Here is a 25,978-nt window from a genome sequence, read left to right as displayed (position 1 = left end):
TGGGGGAGGGAGCTTCCTGCAGCTCTGTCCCAGCTCTGCTGCTGGCCATGGCTGTGTCAGGCATACAGCACGTGTCCCAGTGCCAGGGACATCCTGCAGGAGGAAGAGGCAAGTCCTCTGCTACTCAGAAAACCTCACCTCCAGATCATTTTCAGTTCCTTTTGTTCTCTGTTTCATTGCTGGACTGGGGAAGTTGCAGCCTGAAATGAAATAAGAACCCATTCAATATAAATGTATGTATCTATTTCGTGCTATAGGAAGACTCAGTTCAGTGAACCCAGGCCATTGGCATTTCATAATTTTCTCTTGCTCCAGCAGGTAAGGGATTAACCCATTGTTATTCCTCTCCAAAGGAACAGAGAAAGATATATTAAACGATATAAAAAGATATATAAACGATATACTCTGCAAAGACCATGATTAGAAAAAAAAAAAGAGAATCCATTGGGTTTTTAAAGAAATATTTTATTGGAACCATAAGGTTTCTTTTTTTGAGAGAGAAAATTTGAAATCCGGAGTTTATTTTTCCTTCAGTGTCTCTCCTAAGAACCAACAGGAATTGAGACATATTTTTTCTCCCTCTTGTGTTTGTGCCTACTTATTAAACACACATGTGGCCTGGATTCCTTGCGTAGGTGCAAAGAGGTTTGGAAAAAAAAAAAGGAAAAGAAAAAAGGTGTAACCCAGTCCATTGACCTGTCTCTTTGCCCTTAGGACTCTTTCGAACAGCTGTGAGAAAAAGAAAAGGGGGGGGAAGAGGTAAAAAAAAGAGGCAGTTTAACAAGCCAAATCCAGATGTTCATTTCATACACACACCCTGAACAGCTTTTGCATGGTTTATTTCGTTTTCTGAAACCATTTTTCACCAGCCTGTTTTCTCAGCTGGGAAACTTCTGGTGTAGTGTTTTCAAAAAAATATTGCATTTGGCATTACAAGAAAACAGAGCCTTTAAGACATTAAAAGGACAATATCCTTGTTTGATTTGGCCCAAGGAAGCAGGGCTATAGGAATTTTAGATTTTTGTACCACCCAAAGAATAGGTAAAAGAAATTTTCCACTCTTAAACTCAGTTTACATGGGAATTTGAGAGACTTTTTTTTTTTTTTTTAGAGATTTCTCTGTGGACTTTGTGTTGGTGTAGATGGACTTCGTTAGTGGGAAGGAATAAGCAAAGTGACAGCAATGTGCTTCTAGACCATGATGTACCATGGTTCAAAACTCAGACCTTAGACTGATTCTGAATGAACTCTACTTTTATTTTAGTCACACCCATATCCATGTAAGGATAGACAGACAAATCTGAAATTATTTTTCACTGGCACAGTTGCTTTTTATTTGCCATTTATATCAGCTGTGTGGACAGCACTGATTGCAGGGAGGGTGGTGACAGAACAGGGGCTGCACTGAGTTTAGAGGTGCCCAAAGGCTGGGGGTGATGAGTGAAATTAGGGATGATAAATGCAAACAGATACTGCTCTCACTGAGGCAATCAGAGGATATACTGCTCTTCAGCACACTCAGTTTAAAACCCCAACTCCACTGAAGCCAGGGGATGATTTGCAGTTTGCTGCCCTTCACAGTTTAAGTTTTCTGAGACGTGTGATCCTACAGGTACCATTCACCATCACTTATTATTTTAGAGAGGCTTGATCTGAATTCCTTCCTGTAAAGAAAGGTCTCTATCTTTGTAATCACTTTAGTGATCCTTTTTTCACTAAAGAATAAAAAATTGAAAATATTCTTACCAGAACTATCACCATTCTGTACAGACCTCATACCCCACCAGCTATGACATAAATCAGATGATAAGAATTGAGAATTTGAAGATGTAAATTATGGTTAAATTAAATAGAGAATGTAAAAGTAGGTATTGAACAATCCAGATTTATAAAACTGAAACATTATTTAAACAAGTAAATAGAAATGCTTAAGGCATTAAAATGTCCCACACCATGTCTTCCTTTTACTCTGCTGCTACTAAACAAGGACAAATCCTCAGGTGTTTCTTGCACACAGAGCATGGCAGGGTTTGGGGGGTGTGTGCCTGTCTGTGTACACACAAGTGTGTGCATCCTTCAGCCTTTCAGCACCTGGGATGGAATACTGGCATTCTGGTGTCAGGACACAACCAAATGGGCTATACATACTTGAAATAATAAAAAAATAAAAAAAAATAATAAAAAAATAAAAAAATTAAGACTTAAAATGCATTAGGCACGTCATTTTTCTGATACAGAACTAGAGTGGAAATCTGCTGAGGTGTCCTAGTAAGATTTGTTGAAAGTTTGGGGGTCTTTTTAAAGCCACTGACTTGGTACACAGGTTAAATAATCCTAAAGACAACATGATAGTCTGTCTGTTTCAGGAGACTTTAAATTTGTGATGTAAAACAGGGCCCTGATGTGTTTTTCCCTGCTCTTCTTTATCTGGAGTATGCAGCACAAAAACATTGTGTGTGTTTCTGCATTTATGTGCATGCAGGTTTACATGTACATTATTAGACACAGCTGTAAAAAAGGCATTTACTTGATTAAAAAGAACAGTCTGTTTGTGTGAGCATCAAGCCTAGAACCCAGGGACCTTCACATCTGACTTTGGGTAATTAGACCTCTTAATATCTAATATCAGAGGTGAATAAATCCACAAACTTCTGCACAGATGTTGTCAAGACTCTGTTTGGAATTATTCTCTCAGCCAGTGCATTTACAATGAACTTAGGAAATGTCATTTTAGAGGCACCAGGCTATAAATTTGTACAAATAGCACTGGAAGGATGGCACCATGGAAGTGTCAAGGTTGCATCCTGTTCTTGCACAGCATGTGGAGCCTTAGCCTGAGCAAGGAGCAGTTTATGTGCTGCTCTAAGACAAGTCCATAAAGATGATTCAGGAACTGAGAAGAAAATGAGGAGGTAATTTTGTTGTATGAGGAAATTTGGGATAACACTGCCCCGTCCTGTCAGTCCTTCCAGTCATGGAAAGGGATAACACTAATTCTGGTGAAGTGTGAGGCTCTTACCTCTCTTATCTTGCAGCAAAACAATGACCCAGGCCACATGGCCTCCCAAAAATGCCTTCTTTGTTTAGACAAAAATTGCACCCTGTAAACATTTCCAATCACAGCACTGAATTGGTTGCATTATTTTAACAGCCTGCCACAGACTATGGTCCAGGAGTCTGTTCAGAGAGGGGCTAATACCTGCTCTGGGAACACCATAATTCATGGTGAGGAATCCCATGCAGTGTCTGGGATCTCATTTGGTGTCCCACAACACAGGACAAGCTCAGTGTTGCTCCCCACACTCCAAACTCCATCTCCCTTGAGTTTCTCTATAGCTTTAACCCAGCTTTGCCTAATATTTGGCAAAGTATGGGGAAAATATTTCCTGTTAAAATGATCAAGGGAAAATTAGGATATTCCTCTTTGTCTCTCCCTGATAAATTTATTTTGATACCCCTTATTGTCACTGCAGGAAAGTTGTGTGTCACCCTTTGTAGTCTTTCCTCCAGACTCCTGCCATTTTGGCTCTGACAGTGAGAAGAAATGCACTGAGCTCCAAGGGAATTTTTTGCCAGTATTGCTGCACTGTTTTCTGGAGACCTCTTTGTCATAGATGGTGATGATGATGGTGACCCTGCCATGAAGGCACAAAGGGCCAGTGGTGCAGATTCTATTTCCAGCAAAGCTTTTCTGGTTTGTAGGAGTGAAAGAAAAATTTTCATTTAGAGGAGGACATTCGGGTTGAGGTAAGAGATCAGGATTTCAGAAGGCTATTGTCTATATCAATGCAGAAATTATAATTGGTACTCTCAGAATCAGGGACTAGTTCAGATTGAAACTGGCATTTGTAGATCATCTTGCCCCTGCTTGTAAGAGGGCCAGCTTCAAAGGTAGCTAAGGTTTCTCAGGGCCATGTTCTGTCAAGTTTTAAAAATCTGCAAGGTTAGGTGTTTTACCATCTTTTTGTGCAACCTGTTCCAGAACTTAACTGTCCTCCTTTCAATTTATTTTTAATGAAGTAGGAATTTGTCTTTTTGCAACTTGTTATCGTCACCTTTCATCCTTTCGCTGTATCTGGGAAAAGCTGGGCTCAGTCTCCTGTGTAGCCATTTATCAGTAGTAGCAGGCACCAGTTAAAGTCCCTTCTTTAACTTTTACATTTTTCAGGCTGAACAAATTCACCTCCCTCATCCTTTCCTCATGTGTTTTGCTATCTTGATAGTCTGCTGCTGGACTCAATTTAATTTGTTGATGTTGTTCTTGCAGTGTAAGCAGAGAAAACTATCCAAAAGAGGAACTGGGCCTCAGTTGTGGCTAATATTTTGTATTAATTTTCTACACTCTTGACATCAGATGCTCAAGCCTTGGCCATAACAGTAATACAATGGCTCTTGTCCAAATGTTGGGAATATCAGGGAATACCTGCTAGGCCTGCTTGGAAGAGCCTCTCTCCTATACACTGTACCCAGGCCATCCTGTCCCATTCCTTTGGCTCTCTGTGCTAGCAATACAGTTAATTGCCTTTTTTCTCATTGCTGAACTGACTGGTTTGTCCTGGAGATGACAAGTTTGTTTTCTTCTTTCACAAAGTGCATGCACTCCTATGGACTTTCACAAAGGAATCAGAAACATCCAGGAAAAAAGCAGGAGTAGAAAGTCCTCAATTTCTTCTTCCATGAATAATTTAGTGCCAAGTTAACTGAAACGTTTGAAAAGGAGATTTTTGGTGCCCAGCTTCATTAAACCCTCTATCCCCAAATGGATTCTCTATCAGTGTCAGATCCAACACTTCATCTTCTCCCAGTCACTGCAAAGGCCTTATGGAAATAAAATGCAGAGGAAGGGAGAGGCAAAGCAGATTATTGTTGCCATTAGGCTTGTCTGTGTGTGTGCACATGTGCTCTATAAACTCACAGTGAAGGAAAAGCAGGATCTGTATGAAGAGAAGAAATGGAGCTCCAAACCATACAATCCTTCCAAAGCCTGTCTCCTTTTTGGGGTGGGCCACGCTGTTAAAGAGCACTGTGCCACACTCCAACCCCCCTTCTCTGGAGAATGAGTTTGAATCAGAGAATTCTGTCCTTCCACTGAGCTTTTACCAGCACAGTGAGTGGGACCCCTTCTCTTGGCAGAGGTTTCTGTCAGTGATCTGTCTTCTGCAGCTATTTCCGTGGGAAGGCCCTCCATCTGCTGCTTGGCAGGGAAGGGAACTTTCCTCTCAAATGTTTTCTCTCTCTCTCTCTCTCCCCCTGTTTAAGGTATACCCTTTGGAAATCTTCAACGTCCAGGATTTATTTTTGCACAGGGTACATACTTTGTTTTACGTGGTCTGGCTTTCTTTTCTTCTCTCAAAACGCCACCCCCGTGCCCTGCTTATCCTGGCAGAGGGAGAAGAATGCTGTTTGCTTTAACATTACCTTGGTCTCCGTATGCAACAGGTCAAAAGATGTGACAAGTACACATGCTAATCCCTTTCCCTTTCAGTTAATAGAATAACACAGATGGGAAAGTTTACATTGGGATCTGACACTCGTTCTGAGCTAAAGTGAAAAAGGAGACAGGGCTGGACATTAAGTTTCAGGTCAGAGCTCACCTTCCCCCTCAGCATCAATTGCTCCTGTTATCCTAAACCCCATTTGCTCTGTAAGAATGTCCCCCTTCCCCTTCTACTCTCCTTTTGAGTGTAGTATGTAGAGTTGGCTGTGTCTTGGAAAGCTTTTATAGAATTAAATATTCTCCAAGAACCAGTGATGTTCAAGTTAAAAAAAAAAAGTCAACATTTTCCAATGAAACACCACCATTGGTGACTTTTTAAACATTTGGCATTTCTGAGTGCTGAAATATCACACTAGAAAATCATTCCCACCAGATACTAGCCAGATACCTTCATAGGAATATTAAACTGATTTCAATAAAATTCCATATTACCAGTTTTATCACGTCTAATCTGACTGTTAATATTTAATTTGAGTCTGTTTTCTGTTTCTTTATACCCTCCAGAATGTGTCCTCTGACATTGTGTCACATAGCCCACTTGTACATTTTCTTGCCTGAAGATTTGCCATCCTACATTATTCCTGCAGGGAACACAGAAGAATAAAATCTAGGACTATGTCTCAGGGAGGAAAAGCTGCAGTGATGACTGACTCAAAGGGCTGGTCCACACCACACCAAATACCCCTTTCTTGCCACCAGGTATGTAGCATTTCATGAGAACCTTCTGACAGATCCCCATGATCCCTCAAGATCAAGGTTCTGATTGGGAACTCCTTAAAATTAAGGTTTTGAGAGTATCTCTGTAATGAGAAGAATATCCAGGATCTTTTTTTAGATACACGTGGGCCTCAGAGGATAAACATGAAGAAATTGTATTTCCTACATTTTTTTCTAAAAATCTCAATTCTATAAACAAAGCTATATGTTAATTATTGAAAATAAGATTAGATATGCAATTAAAAACATTTGTAACTGAAAAAGACATATGTATGTACTGAGCTTACTAGCAGTGACTACTCTGAATTAGGAACTGTGCTGATACAGTTTGTATAACCACAAATATATTGTTCATGGGAAACACTCAGTGACCTGCTTTCTGATTAGAGAACTAACATTTGGGTTTGAGAATCACTGCCTGCCTGTTTCATCTGGTTTCTTTGAAAATGTGCAGTTTCAGAACTGCTTTTTAACACTGCTCTGAATACTTCTCCATAGATTTCAGGGCAGAGAGGGAGTGTCCCTCTCTCAGCCTGGCACCTTCCCATAACTGTGACAACTCACTAATGATTCAGAAATAAAGATCACAGATCCAAAATTCAAGACCTTCCTCTCCAACATGGCAACAGCTCTGAGGTTCATTCACAAACCATGCAGAGGAGAGAAAAGAGGAAGCTCTGACTGAAAACACTCAGAGCCTCAAATTTTGCTGAAAGGTCTATCTGGAACCATAGAGAAGTGCTTCCCAAAAGGGACAGTGAGGAATCTTAAACTAGACACTTGTATTTTAGGGAGTAGGTATTTATTGTATTTATTGTATTTTAGGGATGAGGTGAGAGAGCTCCTGCAATCAGGGCTGCTCTGCAGTGATGTACACACACAGGCCAAGGTTCAGGACTCCTCACACTGGGCAGTTTTCTGAGGTTTTAGCACTGATCTTTATTTCTAATGATGTTTGAAATGGGCACCTTCAGGGAAGCTGTGTGTCCCACAGAAGCCCTGATCTGATTTTGCAGGTGCCTTCCTTCCTACTTTGTAGAAACAGCAATTCATTGATTACCTTGATTAAAGGTGGATCAGGTGAGTCCAGGTGGCTTTTCCTATGCAGGGACCAGATTCCCATTGGCTCCTTATTTGGGGCAAGGCACCTAAATACTTTTGTCACCCTGACCTCTACTCTCTGTTATAATTTCACTGCTGACTTTCTGACTGAGAACTCTCACAGGGGAGCTCAATTAGTGCCCATCACAAGAAAAGCTTTTGCAACATGGGTGACTGCCCACAAGAAACACAGTTGGGACCACCAACTGTTTTATTTGTTTTTCTTCCAATTTCTGCTGATTGAGAAGCTCATGAGATACATCTCATTTCCCTGGATGTCCCCAGGGAAGCAGTGGTCAGACAGTCCTTTTGCATCCTGCTTTGGGCAATGCTGGTGGTACAGCAAAATTCTGCCTAATTGAGGCCTCATCAATGCTACTGGCAGTTTATTGAAATAAACTCTAAAGCTCTATACTTATTATTTGATGGCAAATGCTTTAATTCACTGCTTTTCAGAGCCTGATTTGGTCCAGCTACATAGAGCAAAATCATTTGGTGTCCTGAGCTACAGGTTATAGAGAATTAAACTAAAAACTCCAATAATGGTTTTGGTGCTAGGGGCTCCATTGTGGGTGGGAACCACTGTCCTTTTTGAAAACAGCCTCTGCTCACTGCAGTGGCAGGTGGAGGTTCTCAGATCTGTATCTCTCTGCAGACCTAAGTTAAAAGGTTTGAGATGTCTTTGGGTTTCTCTGCACTAGGCTATCATGAATCACAGAATCATAAAATACCCTGAGCTGGAAGGGACACTCAAGGATCATCAATGCCCAGCTGCTGGCCCTGCACAGGAAATCCCACCCTGTTCCTGTATGTTGTGCCCACAGGTTTTGCCCAGTGCAATAGGTAACATCTAAACTGCACCATCCTTTTGCTAATTCCAGCAGGAATTTCAGTGTCCCTTCAAATCCCTCTCCTCCTGCTTCCTCCAGTCTGAGGGAGGCCAGTAATTTGCTGGTGGCTGTTTAACCTCAGGAGTCCTTTTTGCTTTCCCATCTCCTACCCCACACAGCCTGGGATGCTCTTGCCAGCAGGCTGAGCTGAGGCTGGCCTCATTTCCTCCCCTGTAATTCCACTCTTTCCTGGGATGAGAAAGGCACTGAATAGATTAAATTTACCTCTTCCTCTGTGGCTGGGCTATGGGTGCTTCCTGTGTGTGGGAACAGACCAAGTCATGTTGAGTTCTAGGAGTGATTCAGGTAGAGACAGAGCCTTCACTTCAGCTGGACTTTGCATATGAATATCTCAAAGAATTTAAAAATTCTGTGTAAATACAACATGCCAACACTTCTGTTATATAAAATTGTCTGAGCTGTACTTAGGACTTGCCTCTGCTGATGTTACTTGGAGTATTTCCACCAACTTTAGTTTGGGCTGGGTTATCTTAGCAATAACTTTTGATGGCATCAGCATGATGGCTTCTTTACTGACTTCCTTAATTCAACCTGTTTTCATATAAGAAAGATCTTTGCTTCCTAACACAGGAGGTGCAGCACAGGCCTGATCCCTGTAACCTCACAAGCCAGAAACTGCTAAAAGATCATGTGCACTACAAATCATAAAATCTTTTTTTTTATTAAAATATCTTAATTATCCAGAAAATGTGCTTTCATGATGAGGCTAAGGCACAGAATGAATGCCATTTTATGTAAAGTATGCAATTAAAATTGTGTGTGTGTAGATTATAAGACTGTTTGGGAAAAACAGCTCTAAGATAGCCACCCAAAGAGTTATATGTCTGGCAAGATAGCCTATGTTTATTCTCATTCCAGAGATCCCATGTCTGATCAAACCAGATTTATAACAAAACATTCAAAATATAGGTTATTTTTGGACCAAGAGAATAAAGTTTTCCCCTGCCATGATGCCTACAAAGGGAGCTGGCAATGCCAGGGAACACAATGTGCTGGGACTCCTGCTTATCACAGTTGTTCTCTTTTAGATCTCTTTCATTTCTTGTTTGTTTGTCTCTGTCTCTCCCTTGTCTACATTTAGATATTAAGCTTCTTGGACAGAGCGTTCATTGTTCCAACAGTCAGAGATTTATTGCAGAGGAGCTCTTGATTTGGGACCAATTGATGATGATAATAGATATTGAGTGTAAGTCACAAAAGAAAGCTCCACAGCTGAGCTTGATGCAAAGAGTGCAACATTAGGAAAGGTTTATGAAAAAGCAGAGATTTTGCAGAATGTTGTTTAGTTCCTCTTTCAGTCTCTGATTCTGGATTTCAGGGAAGAGGTGACCACACACCACCAGCAGAGTTTCCTCCTGGTGATACCTCTATGAGGACTTAGCCACCCCTGCACATTGGGCAACATGTTTATGTTTCATTTGCCCATGAGTCACATCTCCTTTTGTCACCAGAGCATCCCATCCCATCCCATCCCATCTCAGCGCTCACTTTCTGAGAATTGGGTTGACTCATCACTCCCAGGTTTCTTTTCCCTTGGCAGGATTCTCCTTCCCTCCACCTGGTGCCAGTCCTGCTTTATTCCTTGGCACCACTGTGGTGCATTTATGCATTTGCAGAGCACAAATGTGCCATTGGAACAGAGTCCTACACAGAGGTAGGAGAAGGAGGGAGGCTAGAGTGGCACCATTCCTGGAAGATCAGCAGGAGATGGAAAATGTCCATGAATTCACTGCTGTTTCCAGGCAGACTAATTTTTACCTGTGTTCTCGTGCCTAATGTTATCCACAAGATATTCTGGACATTCAGAGTTGCCAAACCAATAGGAAACTATAGCTGCAGCAGGAGAATTAGATGGAATACAGCTGTTGGAGGCCATGAGAGTCTGTGTCCTTCACAGCCATGGAACCTACTGGTGCAGCCATGGCTGTTTTTTATGTTCTGACAATTCTGAAAACATACAGCAAAATATTTGTGAAGAACATTTGAGTGCATTCAAAAAAATCTGTCTTTAAAAAGTGTGTGAACTGAAAATCTGTCAGTTCCTTCTGGGGTTGAATGGGAAATTGTATTTAATTTTTGTTAGTTTAATTTTTTTTTAAAGCTTGAAATTAAAAAAAAAATCAGTGTTTTAAACCATTAATGAAAAATGCAGGTATTTCTTTCTAAAAACTTGAAAACTAAACTTAAATGTTTTCTTGTTTGAGAAGGGTATTTTAAACATCTAGATTTTGCAGCAGCTTACACAAAGCTGAGGAACATTTTGGTTGATGAGAAATGAGATTTTGGTGAAATCTTTTCTTTAACACTTTGAGCAGCTCTAGACATCAGTCTTGTCTGTTCTCCCTTCCTGAGTATGCAAAGACAGGATATGGCTTCACTCAAGGCAAGGGCTGTAAAATTCTTTGGTCTTAAGCTGACCTGTACAAATAGGAGAAAGATGTCATCATCTCTATTACTTGGAATTTTTAACTTTTTAAGGAGTTATAATATGAAAGTGTCCATAGTGCTGCCAATAAGGCAAAGGGTGTGAGGAAAAAAGGGAATCTGTGTGTTCTGAATTACATGGGACAGTGTGGCTGACATTCCTGAGAAGCTGAAGTGTTGGAAGCCAGGGTAATGCCTAGGACTTCACTTGGAAGCAGGCCAGTAGAAAAGATATAAATGAGCACACGGAGTGGAAGGTGAGCAATTAAAATTTCTTTGGAACAAGGAGGCTGCTGGTCCTTCTCCAGGAATCAGGGTCAAGTCCAGGTTCATGCTCATGGCCAGGCTGTACCTCACTGTGTAAGTCACAAACTCATCTGCTGAAGTCATTCAGAGAAATGATTTGCCATTCACCCAGGGTGACCCACAGATGTCCTGGGATGTCCAAGAATGCAGCATTATTTCTTTAGTATGAGTGAAGAGGCACAGAACCAACAGAGGCATATGTGGTGTGTGTGAGTCTCATGTGCAATTCATATGTGATCTGTTAGAATCATGAAATATGGGAAAAAATGAACCTGTGTGTCTGGAAAGCAGAGAGTCAATGTCTGACAGACCTCAGTTGTGACTTGCACAAGAGAGAACTTTAGCTGTGGTGCATCTGTGGTGCATCTCAACTCCCAATGCTCTACTGGGTTTTTTATTTTTTTAATTTTTTTTTTCATTTTACACAGAACTGAGGGTTTCTTTTCCATTTGCAGATTGAGGAAAACTTCTCTTGGAAAATGTGGTATCAAGAAGTTTTAAGAAAGAATTTCTTTAACACCTTTCCTACTCCTTTTTCCTGCTTAATCTTTTATCTTACCTACGTATCATAAGATCCTGTGACTACAATCTTTTGATTATTCCTGCTACAGAATGTAAGCTCTCATCATGATGTGATAATATTTGGCAAGTGGTGACTTGTAAGGGTGCAGTTTTGAGTAAATAAAAAAAAAATCTGGGCAAGATTCAGCCTTCAGGAGAACAGAGCTGTCTCTCTGCAGTGGTTATAGTGACAAATGTAAAACATTTGTACAAAGGGAATAGATTAGTCACCAGCTGTTATTCTAAGCCTTTCACATTATTTAATGACCAGAGTAGGCTTTAGGCAGCCAAGCAGGAGACTGTATGGCCCCTAAGTGCCTCTTACAGCCTTGTAAAACCAGGGCACGATCTTACCCTCTCTTATCTCTAATGCTACTTGTGAAACAGAACACACTGGTATTTGGCTTGCTAACCAGAGATGCAAACCATTGCAGAGCTTAAGGGTGTTTCATTAGAACACCATTAAAAATGAACAACCAATTTAAAAAAAAATGATCAGAATCCACAGAGCAAAGCATCACAGTATAAAACTAGCCAGTCCCCTTTGCCTTTCCCATGAATATATGTGTGTTTTGCTCTTAATTTGTGACCTTTGCAACTTTTGGGAGTGGCAGAGTACTTTAATTGATTTATCCATGTATTTAAACTGAGTTTTAAAACCCTGCACAGATCTGGGCACAGGCTTGTGAAAGAGATCACAGAGGCTCAGCCTCGTGGTGTTTTGTTCTGCTTGTAGGTGCAATTTTATCCATTGCTGCAGCTGGCTGTTCCTCTTGTGGCAGCCAGGCTCTCCAGACCATGTGCCTGGGAGAGCTTGCAGGTTGCCAGGCCAGCCAGAGATGATTGTGTCTGGCAGAATGTCTGGATGGGGTTGGTGGTAAAGGCAGAGTACGTGCAGTGCTCTCAAATGCTGCTGGAAATGTGAGACCTGGCTGAGCCTCACTCTGTTTGTGATCCAGGATGGTGGTTCTGAAGTGACAGTCAGCTTGATAGTGGTTTGAAAGTGTTTTCCCTTAGAAGTGACAAGTCTGGTGGACATCTAAAGCAAACTCTACGAGAATTTAAAACAGATGAACTGTGGAAGTTTGGTTTGGGGTTTTTTTCACTCAAGATTTTTAGGGTGATTATGAGGGTGATTAAATCTGAAAGCTTCTCTTATCTGTGTTAGCATCACTTACTAGTGAGATATCTACTGTAGCTGCCAAAGACAGGTCAATACCAGGGTGACTAAAAGGAAAATAGACAATTGCTAAGACCTGCTGTAAGACCAGCAAAGAGTTTTGGGAGCAGGAAGAAGATGAAATGCAAGAGATGTTCTGCATGGTGTCATTGAGACCTTGGGGAAGCAAGAGGCAGAAGCTGAAGTCACCAGGGGACCAAATTCAGAGCAGTGGTTTGACACAGTATCCATGTTCAGCACAGAGAGCTTCAGCCTTGCTCATTCAACAGCCTCAAAATAATTAAAAATTTTCTTGTCTCAGTAAGCTCCACTTTCATGGACTGCTCTGTCTCAGTCACACAGCATGTCATTGTCAGAGAGAAAACATTTACAACTACTCTGCTCTCCCAAGCTGTCTTTAGAAAGCAGGTAAATACCAAAGTTCATAAACATTTGTAGTGTTGGGATCTTGGCATGGAGTGACTGAAACCATTTTGGTTTTTTCTGTCTGTGTTTCATCATGGTGAGTTGAGAATACAGGATCTCAAAATACTTGGCAAGCAGATAACTTTAGCATCTTTGGGCATAAACTGACTTAAATATACTGAAAAACTCTCTAAGGTGCTACTTGTTTATGCATAGACAAATCCGTATTTTGAAATTAAAAAGTTGGTTGTACTAAGGAAAAAACAAGGATTGTGGTGCCTGTCTGTTAGCAGTGTATTTAATTGGTGCTTGGCCTTTTCAATTATCACTTCCCTGGTTTGGGAGCTGTTGCTGGGGAAGGAGCAGGATGTGCTGGGGGCTCTCTCACCCAGCTTTAGAGGGTATCTAGAGTTCTGCCTTTCGCTTTTTGCTGGGCTGGGGGCTCCTGCCAGCGGCCAAACGTGCCGGCTTTGCACGGCACTGCTGATGAAGTGATCGTGTGCTGCTGGCTCTGAAGTGAAAACAATCACTCTGAAATCTCAGGGCTTCCTTAGAAATGTAAAAAAATGGGGTGGGAGCATAAGTTAATTGTGCTTTTACACACTGTTATACTTGTCAGTGTGCCAGGCTCTACATTTCTTCCAAGGGCGAAATGAAAACTCCAAATTCATGTGGTTATGAAACAATTTCAGTATGAGCACTCAGCAAAGAATTATAAAGTGGGAAAGACACAGTCCTGTGTCACAGCTGGTTGAGAAGGGTCTGCACTGATCAAGGCTTCTTCCAGCTTGGAGGAGCCTTTTGGATCATTCTGTGTCTGTATGTTGAATGTATATGAGGTCCTACATAAAAGCTGATTTGTTACGACATTTCTTTGATCAGGAGATGAGGCAACTGGCAGCACTGTCATTCCAAGAAATCTCCTTTCTCTGCAGCTGGAGATATAGGTTATCATTCTGTTTTGTCCTGATTTTCACCACAATAAATTCATACTTTGGAAACTGGGCACAGCAAGAAATTGTGGGCACTGCAGAGGACTTCCAGAGAAATAATGATTGCAGTGGGAGAACAAACAAGGACAAAACTCCATTTTCTCTGCTGCAGTAGTAGAGCCTGAGGTATCTGAAGTCCTTGTAAGCTAAGCTGGGGGCAGCCCCTCTTAATTTTAGTCCTGAAGTAGAGGGAGTGAAGCATTATTTTAAAATCACAGTATCAACACTTGTGAACCTCATGTTCTTCATAGAGACTGAATTTCCAAGGTCAGTGCTGATTTGCATCACCAAGAAGGGAGGGAAGCCTCAAATTATTATCTCGTTGGACAAACAGCATTTTGCTCATTTTTGTTGAGTCAAAGGAGGAAAAAATGCAGAAGGAGGTGGTCAAAATACCCCGAGGCTAAATCCAAACTGGAGCAAATCCATATAAAAAAATGAGTGTTCCTGAAATTAGCACATGCAAATCTACTCTTTTAGCTACATAAACTCAAAACCTTAAAGCTGTGTTATAGCCCAACTCTCACTTGGATTCTTAATTCTCATTGATAACACCATGTGCTAATTCAGGCACCCAGGTTTCCATGTACTGTTCTTACCATGAAGAACAGTTGGTCTTGAGGGAAAACATTTACATAGATGACAGCTATTTTCAGGGAAATGAAAAGTACTGGGTGGAAAAGGAGGTTTTGACATTGTGTGAAATATGGGGTTTACACACAGTAGTTTTTGCTATGTGTATATAAATTGGTGATTTACCATATATTGATTCACACACCATTTGTAAGTGTCTAATTTATTTATTTATAGAGATGTGTGGAAACCATGGTTTGAAAAGCAGTTTGCATAACATCTGGTATGTCAACAATGTAACCTTTCAATTTACTTGTTGGTAAAAATGTCAATATAATGAACCTGAACTCAGCATTGGTTTACACAAATTTCCTGGCAGACAAAGCAGTAATGATTTGCATGTCAGTGTAAGTGACATGTGCCCTCCAGTTTTGAGTAGTTTATACAGCTAAGAGGGATAAAAAGGGTAGAGCACAGGGCTGGTTCCTCACATAATTAAGCTGGCAGGAAAAATCTCATGTATTTGTGTGGTGTGAAACATTTAATCTCATTTTGACTTCTGATTTTTCAAAAGCTGCCTTTGTGTTTTCATTGAATCTGCTTTTTTGGGGTTTTTTGGGGGTTTTTGGTTTGGTTTGGTTTGGTTTGGTTTGGTTTGGTTTGGTTTGGTTTGGTTTGGTTTGGTTTGGTTTGATTTTTTTTGAAACACAGAAAAAAAAGACAAGACAAAAAGAGCTGAGGTTGGTATCAAGTACTTTCACAATTTATGTATATTCTACAGAGATGTTGTACTGGGATGTGATAGAGGAATCCAGTGGATTCCTAAATACTATTAATAATATGCCAATAAGAATGACAGCAATAATACATTTCACCTTTTATATTACTGCCTGCACAAAATGGATCATAGAAATCACATCCTTTTTTTTTTTTTTTTTTCACTCTGAGACTCACTGCCTGACAATTTTAAAGCAGAAAAATAAGAAGTGCTGTCGATATTGAATAGTAAATATAGAATAGTAAAGAACCCTGCCTGAGTGTGAAATCAAAGTTCATGGATGGTATTGGGTGTTCCTCTTTATTTTAGGGAGTGCAGGCTTGTCCAGAGCAGCCATTGCCCAGCTCCTCTCCACAAATTACCTGTGTGAAAAGGCAGCAGACCTGGTCTTAGGAAAGTGCAAATTATATCCTTCCTCCTCTCCTGCCCTAGCTCTCCACCCCAAAGATCTGCTTTGAGATTTGAATTTCTATCAAGTTACCAAAAAACCAAAAAACAGCAACAACAGCAACAAAAAACTGGAAGAGGGAAGGAGACAGTTACTTAAGCACTTGATGTGTGATTTTTCTTCTTCTTCCTTTCTTTTGTGTTTAGTTTACAGCACCAGATGCTATCTGCTTCCCATTGTTTTGCCCACACTATCTGGTTTGGATCTGATTTGGGGGCTGTATGTGACAGGGAGAGGGTCACAGGGAAAGCTTTGTGCATCTGCTATTATCTGATAGCTTAAAAAAATGTAAACCATATTATGGGCCCACAGGCAAAGCCAAGAAAAGGAAACTTTACCAGCTTTTCCACAGATTGATTTTTTTTTTTTTTTTTGTGAAAGATTTCTGGTATCTCAATGAATACACAGCCTGAGCCAATGCCAGCTGCTCATAAGAGCTTCTAAGGTTTTTTCAATCATTCTATTCTAGTCACTACATACATTTTCTACTCGTCCATTATTAATATTTCCTTTATACAGTTAAAAAAGTACTGTAAATTGATATTTGACTTTCATTCCAGTTGGCCAAACTCCATTGTGAGAGCCTGCAGTTCATTCAGTGGCCCTGGGTGAGAAGTGAGCCCCAGACCCTGCAGCTCCTGGGTAGGAGCTGTGGAGCAGAGCTCTCCCTGCATCCCTCACACCCAGTTTTCACCTAAGGAAACCCAGGCCAGAAGGGATCTGCAGTGACATCCTGCAGGGATCTGCACCACAGTGCCCAGAGTGCAAGACTTGCACTGCAAGATTCTCTGCAATCTGGCCACATCCTGAGATTCCCACTGGTTTCATGGGATTTAATGATCTGACTTCTCAAAAATTGCTTTATTAAAAAAATAAGCAATTTTTAAATGCTTAATAATAAAAATTTTTAAAATGTCATTATTAACTCTTTGTGTAATGTTTCTGATTACAACCCTGTTTAGCCAGAATTTTTTTATTAATACTTGACAAGCTTTAGGCAAATGCTTTTTTCTTTTTTTTTTCTGCTGGAGCTTTTTAGCAAAATGAACAAATTCAGTGTCTTGTGTTCCTGATGCAATATATGAGAGAACCTCTAAAAAAGTTATGGGGCACAAAGGGAATGCTGGACAATATTGGGCAGGGCAGGCAGATCAGGGTAAAGCAGACCAAAAATTTATGCATTTATACAGAGGTTAGATTTAAAAGATCACTAATTTCACAAAGGTAACACAGCTAAGAACTTCATTTGCTGTTGGGGATTATTTTAATGTACCTAATAACAGAACTTCTATAAATATCTGAATGGTGATGAATTTTTTGTATCTATTTATTTATTTGCATGGGAGTCCTGCAGAGTTTTCCCTCCATCTGTGTCGACTCAGGACCCCATCTATCTGGGACTGTGTAACATTCCAGACAACACAGCATTATTTAGAGTCCTAGGCACACTTCCCATCACATAACAATCAAATTGAGTTATCACAGGTCATGTGGCTGGCCTGGCTGGTACAGTCCTCAAAAGGTCTTTCCCTTTTCTCCCCTTTTTGGGGCATTTTGCTCTTTTTTCCATGATTTGTATTGGAAAATGAAGACACAACTGAGCTAAAGCTGAAATCCCAACACTTTTTCTTTGCTGTGTGGCTGAAACCTGCTCAGCCCTCTTTCCCTCCCCTGTATTTCCCCTGTAATGTTAACTTTCCTGTTCCTTGTTTACACAGATGGAAGCGACAAGTTCTGCTGCAAAACCAAGAGCACGCGACTGCATCTCCAAACCTTCAGCACATACAAGTGGCCTCCTCTCCCTGACCTCTCATGTCTCAGCTTTAGATGAAATTCCAGATTTCAGCTTCTCAGCTTCAGACTCCTGGAAGGACATGAAGCCACTGAGCCCTTGAAAGACCTGAACCACTTGACCGCTCTTCTTCATTTTAATGCTTGTTTATCTTTCCTACTTTTTCATGCTCTGGACTATTAACAAGGCAAGAAAGTGCTGGTCAGGCCTCACCAACACTGCCATGTCTGCTGAGCTCTCCTGATGCAGCAGTCACCCATGTGTGCACACCAGGTGGGTTTTTGAGGGACACTGAACCAGTATGCAAAGCCCATCAGCACATGCTCATGCACTGAGAGCAGAGCTGCTTGCATTTGTATTTTCAGCAATGCATGAGGGCTGAAAGCAAAGCCACTGATGAATGTGCATTTGCAAGGAAAGGCCCAGTAACCACCTCCAAACTCCCTGAGAGACTCCTTGTGCCATGAAGGAAAGGGGAGTAACTAGGGGAGAGTTTGACTTGACTGGGAGTGAGGTGGGAAAAAGAGAACAACAACAACAACAATAGGAAAGTGTAGGGCAGCAGTTAGTTCAAAGAGGCTCACACAGGGTTGAGCTTCATTTTAAGGTTCTGATTTATCTGAGTTGAGCATGGCATCAGCTGAAATTCAGAATGAAACTAGGACACAAACTTAATTGCAAAACCAGCTGAAACCACAGGATGCAGTCACAGAAAATTCTCACTCGTTTGAGGCTGGCATAGGGTTTCACTGAGCTTCAGCAGGAGGTTTTGGGGGCCCAAAATAGATTCAGGGAGTTAAAATTCAGTTACTTTCCCAAATTCTGGTCTAGCAAAAGTAGAGAAGGGAGTGATTTGACAGTATCCACACAAGCAGGAGTGATGGCTGGCTGGCACATTTCTTGTCCACCTAACAAGGTAAGATTTGTAGGGGTTATGTTGTAACTGTGGTGTAAACAGACATGGACATCCTAAAATACCTCTATCCAAGGGTGCAAAATGGCTGTGGCCATGAGTGGCACAGAAAACTGAGGGTCAACAGCTGTTTGCCTTGCAAAAAGAGTGAACCAAGAACCTCAGAGCTGCGGAGACCGGCCAGCCACAGCTCTCACACTGCTCTTCTAATTGTCAACTGCCCATGGCCGATTCCTGGAAATAACCAGGGAGAGAGAGGTCTGTGCCTGACATGGACAGACTTGTGGTTTCACTGAAAAACCAACAGGACAGCTCAAAGCCAGTCATTGCAGCAGCATCGCTCCTGACACTGCCTCTCTGCTGCTCCCTCAGAGAATATTTTCTGCTACAGACATTTATCCCACTTTGGATTTCACTCCTCCTTCCACTCTTCTGGTTTTGTCTAGAAAGGCAGACTTTGTGTGGCTCTCAGCAGCCTGAAGTGTGTTTTTTCCTGCGCTGGATTCAGACAGGGATCCTGTTGGATGGGCCAAGGCTCAGGAGGGTGTTGCCCAGAGTGGATCCCTCACATGGGTGCTCACCCAGAGCTGTCGGGGTCCCTCCACCTTGCTGTGACTCCCTCTTTGCCTTAGGGGTCAGACATGCAGAGGAGGAGCAGCAAAGTTTTTAGTTCTCCAAGGTATTTTGGAAAGTAAAAAGTATTTGATATCTGGGAGTCATGTTGCCTCCAGCTCTAAACTGTGCTTAGTTATCCTAAAGGCACGGGAACTTTGTGAGGCCTGATCCTGTGCACACTGGGGCTGCTGAGGATCTGAAGCAAAGCCTGTCTATTCCAGAACAGCAGCTCCTGCTAAGCTGAGTGGGGTTTTGGGCAGCAGGGAGGTGAATCCCATTTCTGGGATAGGTGAGCCGTTGAAACATGCAGGATTTTCTGCTGCCTTTGGCATTTGGAGTTAATGGGTGTGAAACTTCTTCTCGCTTCTGCTTTTCCTGTGCATGCTTGGTGCAAGGCACTTATGGTGTGGAGTTTTGCAATCAGGAGATTTCCCCATCAGGTTTGGGTTTGTTTCTCTGATTTTTGCAAGGGATGAACAGGCTATCACTTCAGGGCAAAGCAGACATGTAGTGTATCAGGGCAGGGAAATCCAAGAAAAATAGTATCTGAATTCTATTTGTGTTGCAAGCACATGTAGGCGTTTATTATTTCTGAGAGCTCTCTCGTCAGTCAGACACTGAACAATCGTGACATCTGTTGTAAGTTACTGTCCTCCAGAGTCGTTTCACACAGTTTGGAGTTTGCTTTTTCAAATCCACCACAAATAAAGCCCAGAATTATCTCCCTGTCCCCACAAAGGCGAGTGGGAACCTCCTGGGGAAATGCTGCAGACTGCAGGGAGGTGAGAGGTTTAGCAGAGGAGGCTGTGTGGGTCCTCCCTGCCTTACCATGGCTTGAGCAATGAACCCCCAGTTCAAACCATCAGAGGGACCCCCCTGAGGACAGAGAGACAATGATCATTTCATTAAAAAACCCCCAAAGACCAAGTGCAAAAGCTGACCTGCAGCTCCAAACTTCCTGAGCCACCATCCTGCGCTGTGTTGGGGATCCTGGTGTTGGTGTTCACAGGTTTGCACCTTGTTGGTGCCTCCCACACTGCTGCTGGGAGCTGGGGAGGCCAGAGCCAAGCCAGCTTTCTCTTTCAGCCCATCTGCCTGTATGGGGGAAGAAATACTGTCTGTTTGTTTAGGTGAGATATTAGTCTGCCCCCGGAGCTCCAGGTCACTGTAAATGTAACACAAGCCCTATTTCCTGTTAGGAAAGGGGAAAAAATATGCCTGTGAATTGTCTCTGATGTGCTGCCAATTGTCAGGGAAGATTCAATTTGGTGGAGAATTACTGTGCTCTTAAAGAGCTGCACCAGTGATGGAGATTTAGGGCAGCTACTCCTTCCAGAAATGGGAGATTTGTCTGATTTCCACAAAACCAGGATTGTGACTGGAAGCCAGCTGCCCACTCCACAGGCATGAATGGCTTGGAGGGGAGGCTGAAGCAGTGGCTCAGGCTGATGGGACCATATTGGGACAAGAAGGGGACACCTGTGCATGGCTGAAGGAGAGCTGGAATGAGATTTGGGGTGAGGCTGGCAGGTGCTGGGGTGAAGCTTTCTGTCATTGTTTCACTATGGTAAAGGAAAAATGGTGTTTTCTTGCCACCTAGCCAAAAAGTCAGACCAAAAGAGACAAGAATTTGCTCTGTGTGTGTGATGCACACATGTGTTCACTGCTAATCCAATAAAGCAAATATGTGACCTGTGGAATGACCCAAAGCTGCTACAATAAATAATGCTGTAGATCACTCGTGCGTTTTGCTTTCTTTTGCATTTCCTGTATCAAGGCCAATTTCAGCTGTTGTCTAAGCAGCCATGTATGGACAGGTAAACTGCAGCCACCCATTTGGCCCCTCTTACAGTAGAAACCACCCTTGCCCTTCCAAAATTGGCAAAAAAAACAAAAAAAAAGAAGAAAAGTGTTTCCCTCTTTTTTCATTCTGCTTATTGCAAAGAGTAGTATTTCAGTTCAGGCCTGGCTAAAGGTGCAGTGCACTTAGGTAAAGCTGATGTTTTTACGTCATGTTGTTTGGCCTACTCTGTAGGCTTTGCCTCCAAAAAACATTCACCCTCCAAGGTTTCCTGTGGCAAAGAAGTACCAAACAGCACAACCTATGGACTGTGTCCTGTGAAACTGCCCAGATGTTAACTGGATATCAGAGGTGCTTTGCAACCTGCCATTCTCAGATGTGCCCGTTTGTTCTCTTCCACAAAAGAGAACATTTAATCATGTTAGCTTTAGTGGCAGAGTAATTGTTAACTAAAAGCTGTATAATCCATAAAAACAACCCTAAAGACAATTATTTTTTATTCAGTTTACTTCTGCAGCAAACAGTAGCTCAGTTGGTGGGAGAGCAGGAAAAATGCAGAAAAGCAATTTTGAGGGATATAAAGGTATGCTTTTCTGCCATTTGGTTCCCTCTGCTGTTTTTACAGAGCTAGTGGGGCAAGTGGGTGGGAGTGAGCTGATGCCCTGCACTGTTCCCTCCCCAGTGCTTGCAGGTAAGAGCTCACTGTGGCCTCTATCTCCCCATCTCTGGGCTCTCTCCCTGGTACTGAGTATCTCTGCATCAGCCAGGGCACACCCAGCCTCAGCAAAATTATCCTGCCTGAGGTCTTTGGAAATGGGGAACTCCTGTGCTGCAGTCCAGGCTTCCAGGCAATCCATGGAGATGGAACATGTTCTCTGCAGCCGTTTTTAAATCCATCAAGGTTTTCCCTGGAGGGCTGGAGCTGGGCAGGGCGGCTGAGCCCGAGCCCATGGGGACATTCCCAGCCCTTCCACTTTGTCCAGAGGTTCCTTCTTCTATAGAAAATGGAGAAACTGCTCCTGGTAAAAATACAAATACAGGTTTTTGTTTTCTTTCTTTTACTGTGTCTCTGTATTTCAGAGTTGTGCTCTTTGAGTAAAAATTAAAAATGCAGTGTCATATTCCATGAAAAGCTGTTTAGCAGAGGCATGGGGTCAAAAGCCAGTGCTGCAGCCCAAACCAAGGCCTGTGGCTTCTCCATCAGCCACTGCAATCCCTGCATGGGGCCAGTGTGTCCCCCTGTCCCTTTCTCAAACACTGAACCCATCCTTGGCTCCTGATAGAGCTGATTAGTTGATGACTTCTGTTCCTTCAGCCTTTCTCTGGCTGCCCCTAAGTTATTAGCAGTTATTACCCTCCCTGCATTAGGCTCCTCCTGCTTTCCCTCCTTCCATCTCTGCAGCCATAAACATATGCAATAAATAATAACTATGTACATATTTTATATTTGTACACTAACATTTAGGGAAATAAGAGATTTGTAGTTTTGCACTAAATGAAGGTAGGAAGGTATTAACAAGAAACCTGCTAGGAAAGCCCCCTCTTTCCATCTCCCTTGCCTGTATTCTGAAATTTCCTTTAGAGACTGCTTCTTCTTTCCAGTCATCCTAAATCCTATTAATCTCTCTTTTATTTTAGTCAATTGAAAAAAATGCCATTATTGCTAAGGAAGTTTGAGATCTACTTAGAAACAGTAAAATGGATTTAATCTGGTTCTTGTGTGATAAATACATTTTAAGCTTCTTGGTCTGTCTGCACCAAAGCTGTCAAAATGTAATCCTTTAAAATCAACAAGATAGACCCCTTAATGCACTTCCTAGTTTACTGCCCTAAAATACTTCCTACATTTAAAAATATATATTCACAGGAGACCAGTTTTGTTTAGGACATAGGTGGGCATATTTGAAATATCCAGGCAAAAAATGTCTGCTACTACAGTGTCTTGAACTGTTGGGAAGAATAGCTATTACTCACTAAATCTAGTACTCAGTTCCTGGGGAAAAGATATTTTCTCCTGAAAGCACCTGCAGGGTAAAGTTTATTCCCCTTTTGTCAATCTGAGCAGCAAAGTAAGGATGTTATAATAACTGATGGCAGGGGCTGAGGAAGATGTAAGAGGACAGAAAAGAAATCATTAATCCACTGCACCAACACTGATAACAGGCAGCAGATACCAGACTGCCAGCACATCTGTTTTATCTGTGACTTTATCTCCTCTTGGGCACTCTTTGTTTTATTTGGGGTCTTTTGGGTTTGTTTGCTTGGGTTCTTTTCCACCCAGCAGCTCTGAATCTTGTCCCCTGTGTAAAGATCCCCAGATACAGAGGAGTCCCCATCTTTATATCCTGCAAAAGGATTTCCTAAAATTCTGCCTCTGTTTCTGCCCTGTGATTGACTGGGGCTCCATCAGCAGCCCAGGGAAAACAGCTTAACAAGGTTACCACAGTGTCACTCTGAAAGTAGCCAGAAACTCTTTGCAGTTTATTATTCGTGCTGTTAAGTATGACCTGGAAATTTGTATTGTTGTATAACCAGATGTTAGTTCCTTCAATTCCTACAAAGCCACTCTTCTTCTCCCCTTCCCCCTCCTTCTCTGCCTATCCTGAGACATGAAAACCAACAGTGTGGGTTCACACTCCAGACAAGATGAGCATTGTCAGGAATATACAAGCTGTGTTTTTTCCTTTCTGCATCTTGAAAGTGGAGAAAAAAGACCTTTGATTTATCTAAAGTTCTGTTATTCTTTTTTTTTTTTCTTTGAGCTAATAAAAGGTGTCATTATATTATCACACTTGTGTCCCTTCCATGTTTATCCTGGCCCATATTCCACTCTGCAACAACAAGAACATAAAACATCCCATGAGAAACTCTAGGTTAAGTTTATTTGACTTATTTTTTCTAACCTATGTTGTAATCAGGATTGTTTTGCTAACTTAGTTCACCGAGGTAGTTTTTGGTAAAGGCTAAGATTTGCTTAAGTGACCAGAAAGAAAATACATATGACTGGTTTATGCCTTGCCACCCTGAATTGTAATGTTTTGTTTATTATGACTTTGGGCATGTTTTATTGGTGAGTGGAGAGGTCACAGCCTCACATTTGAAACCTGTATTTGTGCTTTACGGGTTCTGGGATTTGAAACCACAGGCAGCCACTGAACTTCTTGGCTGCCCTAGGTAGCTGTGACCAAGTGGCCACTCCAGGTCCTCTCCTCTGTGGTCACCCTGCTGGGAGCAAAAGTGTGACATTGGCTGGGACAGGAGGTCTCCAAAAGAGCACCTGAGGCTGGAATAACCCCACTGCAGTGTACGCTGCTCTCCTCATTCCCAGCCTCTTGTCAGTTTTAATATTCTTAAATTCTGAGCCTTCTAGTCAGTCTGGTCTTTTGGAAATAAATGTGTTTGGAAAGAAATACATGTTCATACCCCACGTAGAAAATATGGCAAAGATACACCCAAATTCTGTAGTGGTGGATCCAGTTATAACAACTGAGTAGAAAAGACTCTTCATTCTACAAATGGAAAATGGGTTTGGGATGTATCCAATGCCTTGTACTTCAAGGGTTTTAGCCTCAGATTGCTCAGTGAGAGCAGTAGCATTGCCAGATAATACCTGGAGATGTGGCAAGCATGGAAAGATCTGAAGCAAATTTGTTTTAAATCTGTTTAAAGTAAGAGGCAATTTTTTCCATATAAAGGATTCAGTGAAGTGGGGAATGTTCAGGTGTGTGAAGCACAGTGACATGCTAATTGTTTTGCTGTTTGATTTACAAGCTGAGCAATTATGGTATAATACAAACATGGACTCACTGATCTTACAGATCTTTTCCAGCTTAAACCACTCCATGATTCTACATGTCTACTGCAGTCATTGGACTTGCAGCATTCCCCTCTGGATGCTCAGTGTCCAAGGATTTTACTGCCAGACATTTCATGAACAGCCTGTCAGGGGTGTCCAAATGAGCTCGGTCTGAAATCCCCAGCCCTGAAGGTTTCTAGGGCAGGCTGGATGGAGCTTGGAGCAGCCTGGTCTAGTGGAAGGTTTCCCTGTCAGGAGGGGTTGGACTGAAAAGGTCTTTAAGGTCCTGTCCGACCCAAACCATTCTATGATTCTTCCATTCTTCACATACCTTTTGCGTCCATGCTAGATGCCAAATTCAGAGAAACATCTAAGAAAAAAAACGAATTCTCACCAACCTAATGGATTGAACCTGTTTTACAGTGGGGAAAAATGAGGTCCAGAGAATTCATTGACTGCATTATGCCCATGGGAACTCCCAGGCTTATGATTTTCTGCCACTGTCTCCTAAATTCTATTCACCTATTGACATTTTATGCTACTAATAGTATTGGTAGCAAAGTTAATGTAGCTGTTCCCTCACAAAACAAATACTGCAGTGATGCTACTTTTGATCACCCTTAACTGATAAATTGCTTTTAAATATTTCTAAATTCAGTATGTCCATTTTTATCCCTCTGTTGGAAGACTCTTTATGAATTACATTTTTTCCAGGCTGTGGTGGGATGGTTAAAAGAGCTGCATTAGTCTGTAAAATGACCTGGGGGAGATCTTGGTTCAGTCCTTACCTCCAGGTGTTTTGTACTAGGAAATATGGAATAAGCTACTGAGGATCAGCCTTTTGACTTCTGTCTTTTTTATCTTGAAGAGAGTAAACAAAGCAAAAATTTCCTGCCTAAACTGAATCAACTCTTCAAATGTAGAACTAATTCATCATAAATACAATGAAAACACACAGTCTTCTTGCCAAAATAGATATCTTTTCTTCCACTGTCTGTGTTTTCTGATTTTATATTTGTCATGGCCATTTACTATATATAAATATATACATTATATATATATGTATATTTATATACATTCTTCTTATTTTCTTCAATCTCAATATTTCTTATAGTTTGTCCAGAACTACACAAATAATTCATAGCTCATCCCTGAGAGCAAAGATGTG

Source organism: Oenanthe melanoleuca, chromosome 20 (genome assembly GCF_029582105.1).
Source record: "Oenanthe melanoleuca isolate GR-GAL-2019-014 chromosome 20, OMel1.0, whole genome shotgun sequence".
Lineage (NCBI taxonomy): Eukaryota > Metazoa > Chordata > Aves > Passeriformes > Muscicapidae > Oenanthe > Oenanthe melanoleuca.
The sequence above is the reverse complement of the archived record's forward strand: the minus strand, read 5'-3'. Positions refer to the sequence as shown.